Source organism: Heterodontus francisci, chromosome 4 (assembly GCF_036365525.1).
Source record: "Heterodontus francisci isolate sHetFra1 chromosome 4, sHetFra1.hap1, whole genome shotgun sequence".
Lineage (NCBI taxonomy): Eukaryota > Metazoa > Chordata > Chondrichthyes > Heterodontiformes > Heterodontidae > Heterodontus > Heterodontus francisci.
In genome coordinates, this window is record NC_090374.1 from 14,880,653 (window position 1) to 14,889,927 (window position 9,275).

Here is a 9,275-nt window from a genome sequence, read left to right on the forward strand (position 1 = left end):
CAACTCATCTTTCATCCGGTGATGGCCTCAGCCAATCAACAACTCGCAAGCACTTCAATTAATCAATTTATTTTAGAATTTTGAGGGGTGAAAAAGTGATCAGTCTAAAATTCACCTTCCTTCAGTTTAAATTACCAGAGATCTCTGTTCCAATCATGCTGGTCCAGCTGTCTGTCTTAGAACAGTCTATTTCAAAATAAAAAGCCAGTTCAAACAGTTAATCACAACAATGTATATTTAGCCTCAGTTTCTGAGTGGGTGTATCTGGGGCAACCATGATGCACATTTGAAGCTAGCTGTTCCACTCTGTAGGGTTGTATCCAACGGCAACTAAAATGCATCTTTTGACTCACAGTCCCCGGAACCTGTTGCCTTAAAGTTGGCCTGATCCTTTTACAGCCTTAAAGGCACACCGCAAACTTCCCAGAAAAGAAAACAAACTACAGGATCATAACACTGGCGATTTGTGACATTTGGCCAGTTGCGCATCCACTTTAGTCAAGTGTTGTTGGTTAGGAAAGGCCAAGTAAAATATTTCAATATTTCAGTTTTTGTTTTGTAGAATGCAACAATTTTAGGGCCAAGAATTAAAGCAGAATTTATAAATCAAACGCTAACTGGGTAACCCAATTCCTGAGTTTTCTTTGGGGGGGGGGAGGTGTTACTGCTCAACCTTTTCTCTCTACCAGAGGTACCAGAGGGAACCAACCCATGTTCAATCCTTTTCTCGCTCACATTCTTGACATTTAACTCACATTCCTGGTGTTTTCCCCTTACATTCCTGGGCTGTAATTTTAGGTCACCCCCACCATCGAGCAGGGTGGTGGCAGGGCCGCTCCTGACACCTTCCTGCCCCCCTGCAATTTTATGTGGGGTGGTGGTGAGAAACAGCCCACCCATCCAGGCCAATTAACTGCCACTTAAGGGCCTCCTCCCACCGCCACTATTATTTTACAGCAAAGGCCCCAAGCACACTGCCAGCCAAAAGCTGGCTGCGTTATTATGGGCTGGAAAGGGAGTTCTCCTGATTGGGCACCTTGTGCCCCACAGAGGGCCCCCCCCACGACCCAACTCCACAACACTTCCCCCTCACCGCCCCCTACCCAACTGCCTCGTCGGGGCCTGGCTGATTGTCCCTGATGAGTCCCCAAAAACTGACTTTAATTCCGGGCACAGACTTCCTCGTGCTTCCGCTGGCTGGGTGTAGTCTCAGCTGTGGCCACCACTCCCAGTGACGCTGCTGGGACTACAGCCGATTGGCTGGCAGCTCCATTAGGCGGGACTTCCTGCCTAAAGCAGGTCGAAGTCCTGCCCGGGGCCAATTAAGGGCTTGGGAAGTGAAAAATCCTGGCTTTGCTCCCCCCGGGCAGCCACCCCCAACTTTTCGGCCGGTGGGTGGGGCCTCCCGTCCAACATAAAATTCCGGCCTTGATGTTTTTCCTTCGCGTTACTAGCGTTTACGGGTGTGACGGGAGATTCTGCTGGAGGTCAGTCAGCTTTCAATAACTGATCTCAGAGTGAATCTGTGCTTTTACTGTCAGTCGATCAAAGTTACATGATGGAGCTGCAATGATTGTGAACAGTGCAATAAATAATTCTTTGTGTATGTACTTTGGCTCCTCCTTAGCATCGCCTTTTACTACATTTCATAGAATCATACAGCACAGAAGGAGGCCATTCGGCCAATTGTGCCTGTACTACCTCCTTGAAAGAGAGTTCCAATTAGTTCGACTCAACTGCTCTTTCCCCATAACCCTGCAAAGTCTTCCCTTTCAAATATTTATCCAATTCCCTTTTGAAAGTTACTATTGAATCAGGCAGAACATTCCAGATCAGAACTCACTGTGTAAAAAATGTCTCCTCTTGTCACAGATCAGGCAGCATCTGTGGAGTGAGAAACAGAGTTAACATTACTATTGAATCCGCTTCCACTGCCCTTTCAGGCAGTGCATTCCAGATCACAACAACTCGCTGTGTAAAATAACTGTCTCCTCATCTCACTTCTGCTTCTGGTTCTTTCTTAGCTCTGTGTCCTTTGGTCACTGAACACTTGAGAACCAATTTTGGGATGTGGTAGCCCTGGTAAGGCCAGCATTTATTGCCCATTCTAATATGAATAGGAAGGGAATAGAGGTTTATGGGCCCCGGAAGTGCAGAAGGTGTTAGTTTCGGCAGGCATCAAGATCGGCGCAGGCTTGGAGGGCCGAATGGCCTGTTCCTGTGCTGTACTGTTCTTTTTTTTTAGAGATACAGCACTGAAACAGGCCCTTCGGCCCACCGAGTCTGTGCCGACCATCAACCACCCATTTTATACTAATGCTACACTAATCCCATATTCCTACCACATCCCCACCTGTCCCTATATTTCCCTACCACCCACCTATACTAGGGGCAATTTATAATGGCCAATTTACCTACCAACCTGCAAGTCTTTTGGCTGTGGGAGGAAACCGGAGCACCCGGAGAAAACCCACGCAGACACAGGGAGAACTTGCAAACTCCACACAGGCAGTACCCAGAATTGAACCCAGGTCGCTGGAGCTGTGAGGCTGCGGTGCTAACCACTGCGCCACTGTGCCGCCGCTCTTTGTACCCTTGAGAAGGTGGTGGTGGGTCATGTGGGTTCTCTTGTTGAATCACTGCAGGCTGTGTGGTGATGGTCCTCCCACAATGCTGTCAGGGTAGGAGTTTGAGGAGTTTGACCCAGAGACAATGAAGGAACAACATTTGGATGGAGTGTGACTTAGAGGAGAACGTGGAAGTGATGGTGTTTCCATGTACCTCCTGCCCTTGTTCTTCTAGCTCGTGGCTTTGGGAGGTGCTGCTGAAGAAGCTTTGGTGAGTTGTCCATTCGATATTACACGTTGTAGCTACAATTTGCCAGTGATGGAGGGAGTGAATGTTTAACGAATGTAATTGAGATAAATTTATATCCCATCAGGTCAGTATTTGATAGGACTGTGTAGAAGGAGCGCTACTCTCTATCGAACCCGTGCAGTACCTGCTGTGATGTTTGATGGGACAGAGTACAGGAAGCTAGCTGTTCCGTGCAGTGCTATCGACGGATGTGGGTTAATCGTCATCCCCACACCCAATCTCCCCATGAATTAATTTAAAGTTTGCTGGACATTCTGATAACAATACTGAAAGCTAATGCAGCATCTTTCATTCTCACGTGATGCTGTGGTTTGCGCCTCTTGTTTGCCAACAGTTATATCAATGCCACACCTCTGCTGTGAGGCCTATCTGGAACCTCTGTTGCTGCGTTTCTTGGAAAGCCTACCCAAACTGATCTTCAACATCGTCTAGAAAGAACTGTTCTGGGAAGATCCCAGTGACAGCTGTCTGGATGCATTTGGGACTCCAAAACAAAGGACATCTTTCCATATCTTCTCTTTTTTTAGTTCATTCATTGGATGTGGTGTCAAGCTTCTTGAGTGTTGTTGGAGCTGCACTCATCCAGGCAAATGGAGAGTATTCCATCACACTCCTGACTTGTGCCTTGTCGTTGGTGGACAAGCTTTGGGGAGTCAGGAGGATTCCGAGCCTCTGACCTGCTCTTTTAGCCATGGTAGTTATATGGCCACTCCAGTTCAGTTTCTGGTCAATGATAACCCCAGATTGTTGATAGTGCGGGATTCAGCAATCGTAATGCCATTGAATGTCAACGGGAGATGTTGGAGGTCTCTCTTTTTGGAGATTGTAATTGCCTGGCGTTTGTGTGGTGGGAATGTTACTTGCCACTTATCAGCCCAAGCTTGGATATTGTCCAGGTTTTGCTGCATTTCTACACAGACTGCTTCAGTATCCGAGGAATCGCGAATGGTGCTGAACATTGTGCATTCATCAGCAAGCATCCCAACTTCTGACCTTATGACTGAAGGAAGGTCATTGATGAAGCTGCTGAAGGTGGTTGGGCCTAGGACATTACCCTGCAGAACACATGCAGTGCTGTCCTGGGACTGAGATGCTTGACCTCCAACAACCGCAACCATCTTCCTTTGTGCTCGGTAGGACTCCAGCTAGTGGAGAGTTCTCCCTCTGATTCCCGTTGACCTCAGTTTTGCTAGGGCTCCTTGATGCCATACCTGGTCAAATGCTGCCTTGATGTCAAGAGCAGTCACTCTCACCTCACCTCTGTAGTTCAGCTCTTTTGCCCATTTTTGAACCAAAAGGTCAGGAACTGAGTGACTCTGGCAGAACCTAAACTGAGCATCAGTGAGCAGGTTATTGCGAAACAAGTGCCAATTGATAACACTGTCGACGACACCTTCCATTACTTTACTGATGATTAAGAGTAGACTGATAGGGTGGTAATTAGCCGGGTTGGATTTGTCCTGATTTTCCTGTACAGGACATATCTGGGAAATTTTCCACATTGCAGGGTCGATGCCAGTGTTGAAGCTGTACTGGAACAGTTTGGCTCGGGGCACGGCAAGTTCTGGAGAACAAGTCTTCAGTACTTTTGCCAGAATGTTGTCAGGTCCCGTAGCCTTTGCAGTATCCAGTGCCTTCAGTTGTTACTTGATATCACCTGGAGTGAATCAAATTGGCTGAAGACTGGCACCTATGATGCTGGGGACCTCAGGAAAAGGCTGAGATGTCTTTAGACTTATCTTTTGCACTGATGTGTTGGGCTCCCCCATCATTGAGGATGGGATATTTGTGGAGCTACCTCCTCCACTTAGTTGTTTAATTGTCTGCCACCATTATTCACGACTTGATGTGGCAGGACTGCAGAGCTTAGATCTGTTCTGTTGGTTGTGGGATTGCCTAGCTCTGTCTATCACATGCTGCTTACACTGTTTGGCACACGTAGTCCTGTAGTCCTGTGTTGTAGCTTCACCAGGTTGACACCTCATTTTGAGGTATGCCTGGCTCTCCACTCTACTTTGAACTTGCTATATGTGCATGCTAACTTTCTGCATTCCTTGTGCAAGTACATCCAAGTCTCTCTGAACATCAACATTTCAAAATTTCTCACCTTTTACAAAATATTCTGCATTTCAGTTCTTACTACCAAAGTGAATAACCTCACCCTTCCCCACTTTGTACTCCATCTGCCACCTTGTTGCCCACTCACTTTACCTGTCCATATCTCTTTGCGGCCTCATCCTCACAGCTTGCATTGCCAGCTAGCTTTGTACCATCACCAAACTTAGATACATTGCTCTCAGTCTCGTAATCTAAGTCATTAATATAAATTGTAAATAGCTGAGGCCCTAGCACTGATCCTTTTGGCACTCCACTAGTTACAGTCTGCCAACTTGAAACTGCCCTGTTGATCCCTGCTCTCTGCTTTCTGTCTGTTAACCAATCATCTGCCATGCTAATATTACCCCCAACTCCATGCAGCTTTATCTCATGTATTAGCTCTTTGTGTGGCAACTTATTGAATGCCTTTTGGAAATACAAGAATACTACACCTACCATCTAACCCCGATAATCTTCGATTCCCTTGCCTAACAAGAATCTATCTACCCCCGCCTTAAACTTATTCAATGACCCTGCCTCTACCACCTTCTGAGGCAGAGAGTTCCAAAGTCGCACAACCCTCAGAGAAAATATTTCTCCTCATCTCTGTCCTAAAAGGGTGACTCCTAAATTTAAAACAGTTCCCCCCTAGTTCTGGACACAAGAGGAAACATCCTTTCTACACCCACCTTGTCAAGATCATTCTGGATCTTATATACTTCAATCACGTCTCCCCTCACTCTTCTAAACTCCATTGAAAACAAGCCCAGTCTGTCCAACCTTTCCTCATAAGACAACCTACTCATTCCAGATATCTATTTTGTAAATCTCCTCTGAACCACCTCCAACGCATTCACATCCTTCCTTAAATAAGGAGACCAAAACTGCATACAGTTTTCTCGATATGGTCTCACCAATGCCCTGTGTAACTGAAGCGTAACATCCTTACTTTTATTTTCAATTTCTCTCGTAATAAAGGATAGCATTTCATTAGCCTTCTTTATTACTTGCTGTACCTGTGTACTAACGTTTTGTGATTCATGCACGAGAATACTGTCAGGCAAACCCCACCTGCCCCTCCACCCTCACCTGCCAAGACTGAGGCACACATTATTCTGCCACATGAACATTAAAACTTAAAATTGCAAGCTCCTGACTGGAAAGACATTTGCACGATAACAGATAGTGTTGGAACAAGAGACAAAGGACCATGCCCTGACCCATTCAACCAACAATGGACTTTTGATTACCAGATGTTGATGGTGAGGGGAGCTCGCATTCCAGGTGCTAAGATAGCAGAATCCACAAATGCAGAAGTGGTCAGACCAGTTTTAGTCACATGATTAGCTGGCTGTTGAAATTTGAACTTCCAACAAAGGATTTGAACTCTGAAGGCTGTTAGCTCCTGGACTAAAAAGACATGTCTGCCTGTCCATCTCCTTCCCATGGAACTGAATCTTGTGAAAACATGTGAACCACAAACTTTTCTTCTCTTTTCTGCCCCTATCTGCATGTGTATGTCGCATGTGCATGCTAGCCTGGGCGCATCGTATATCCATAGGCGTGAACTTTATTAGAGATTAAGTAAGTTTAATAAATTTCACTTTTCTTCTTTAAGCCAAAGAAAGCCTGTTTGTGCTCATTTCTTTGCCTTATAATTGGAAAGCTGTGAACAAGGATTCACAAAAGGGGAGCTCAAAACAGAGTGTGTTTAAAATTCAACCCTGTTACAATAAGACCAGGTGAAGATAGTAACAGACCTCTAGACATCTTTCTCACCTGGTCGTAACAGAAATTGGGTGCTAGCATCAGGAATTTTACCCACAGACGAACGAGTGAAATTGGAAGTGAGAAGCCAAATTTTTCCCAATCAAAACGAGCAAAGATCAATACAGGTTTTCTTGTGATTGTGTGCTATTGAATATTAACATGTCTGCAACTGAAGTGAGTAGCTCTCCAAGCCAGGGTAAAGTAATTTGCGATAGGTTAAAAGCACTGTCTATGAAGGAGTTGAGGAAAATGGCCGAGCAGTGTGGAATCACAGTAGGTGGCAAGGATAGGAAGCCTGAACTCCTAAGGCTAGTGGCCCACCATTTTTCTCTCGAATTAGGAGATGCAGAAGCAGTGTTAGAAACAGAATCTGACAGGGTATTGTTTGCAAAGATACAATTGTTTAGTTTAGTTTAGAGATACAGCACTGAAACAGGCCCTTCGGCCCACCGAGTCTGTGCCGACCATCAACGACCCATTTAAACTAATCCTATTCCTACCACATCCTCACCTGTCCCTATGCTTCCCTACCACCTACCTATACTGGGTAGCAAACTGGCAAGCAATTTATAATGGCCAATTTACCTATCAACCTGCAAGTCTTTGGCATGTGGGAGGAAACCGGAGCACCCGGAGGAAACCCACGCAGACACAGGGAGAACTTGCAAACTCCACACAGGCAGTACCCAGAATTGAACCCGGGTCACTGGAGCTGTGAGGCTGCGGTGCTAACCACTGCACCACTAACCACTGCGCCACTGTGCCGCCCTTGGACCAGAGGAGACTTGAATTTGAGGAAAGGGAGAGAAAGAAAGAGAGAGCCTTTCAGAAGGAATGTGAAGAAATAGAGAGAGAGGCAAGAGAGAAAGAAAGACAGGAGAAGAAATGAGGAAGAGAGAGAGAGAGAGCGAGAGAGAAAGAATATTCCGGAAAGAATCCGAAGAAAGAGAGTTGAAGCGGCTTGAGTGATGGAGTAACCCCAGTGAAAGAATGGCCAATATGGAGGAGCATATTTCAGGGCTGGGTACAGGATTGCTAAAACGCATTCAGTTAATTCCACAATTCAATGAGGAAGATGTGGAAGTATTTTTTGTGTCGTTTGAGAAACTGGCAAGTGAACTAAAATGGCCATCTGAGACCTGGTCTCTCTTATCGCAAAGCAAACTAACTGGAAAAGCCCATGAGGTTTATTCCTTGTTGCCAGATGAGAGTTCATTAAATTATGAAGTGACCAAAAATGCTATCCTCTGGTCATATGAATTAGTACCCGAAGCCTTTCGCCAAAAGTTTAGAACCCTCAAAAAGCAAGCCAATCAAACTTATCTGGAGTTTGAAAGAAGCAAGCAGCTGGCTTTTGACCAATGGCTGAGTTCTTTAAAAATCCAGCTCAGCTATGAGACTCTCAGAGAAGTAATCCAGTTAGAGGAATTTAAAAACTCTCTCCCATTCTCAATAAAGACCCATGTAGAGGAGCAGTGGGTTCAGAGAGCCCGGCAAGCGGCCGTTCTGACCGATGAGTTTGCTTTAATTTATAAGTCGGTTTCCCAGGGAGAACCTTTCTTAATCACCCCCACAAATCCGAAAAGGACAAAGGGTGGGAAGGTGATAGAAGCCCAGACAGTCCTGGGAGAGAAAGGAAAGCAGGAGACACAGGGGGCCCTCCTCCAGCAAAAAAGGAAGGTGCAGTGAGCAAGAGTGAGACCCGAAGATCTGTGTGCTTCCATTGTAATAAAGCAGGGCATTTAAACGCTGACTGCTGGAAACTAAAGGGGAAACCGGGAGGGTTAATCAGGGCACATCCACTCAATGACCTGATGCAAAGCACAGCAGAACAAGCTGTGGCTTTTACGAAAGACCAACCCCCGCATAAGACAGCAGTTTGACTGGCCAAAACTCCACAAAGAGGTGGTGGAGTACTGCAAGAATTGCCACATGTTCCAGGTTGAGGGGAAACCCCAAGCTACAGTGAAACCTGCAGCCCTAAATCCTGTACTGGTGTTAGGAGGACCCACCAGCAGAGGGCTGGTGAACTGTAAGGGACCCCAAATGAGAACAAAAGGAGGCAGGAAGGCACACGGCTGGCAAAAGTTTAGAAAGAGAAAGGGAAAAAGTGACCAACAGGGCAGGTTAAAGGAAGTCCAGGAAGAATCCTGGATGAAAACCTCTGCTGTCTGGTCAACCAACCCCGATAAATGTGAATGACTAGACCCCACAACCTCCTATGTAAATGTAGATTCCAGAAGCACCCCACCAGCACTGCTAACAGCATTTACAGGAACCTGTAGAGACCAAAAGACCTCTAGGGGGCACAGAAACCGTGAGGGTGATGCCTCATCTCGTCGAAGTGACACAGGCGAGTGCAGTTAAGTCTGCAGAAATACCTGCAGGTAGGAGTGTCCCCAGAGAACAAAGGAGAGAGTAACAAAGGCTCCTCCCCCACAGTCAGAGGAAAAGGGAACCACCCATCCCCTGAAGTCAAAAGTCTTTGCAAGACTCAGATAATTCAGGATTGACCCGCCCACAACTAACTC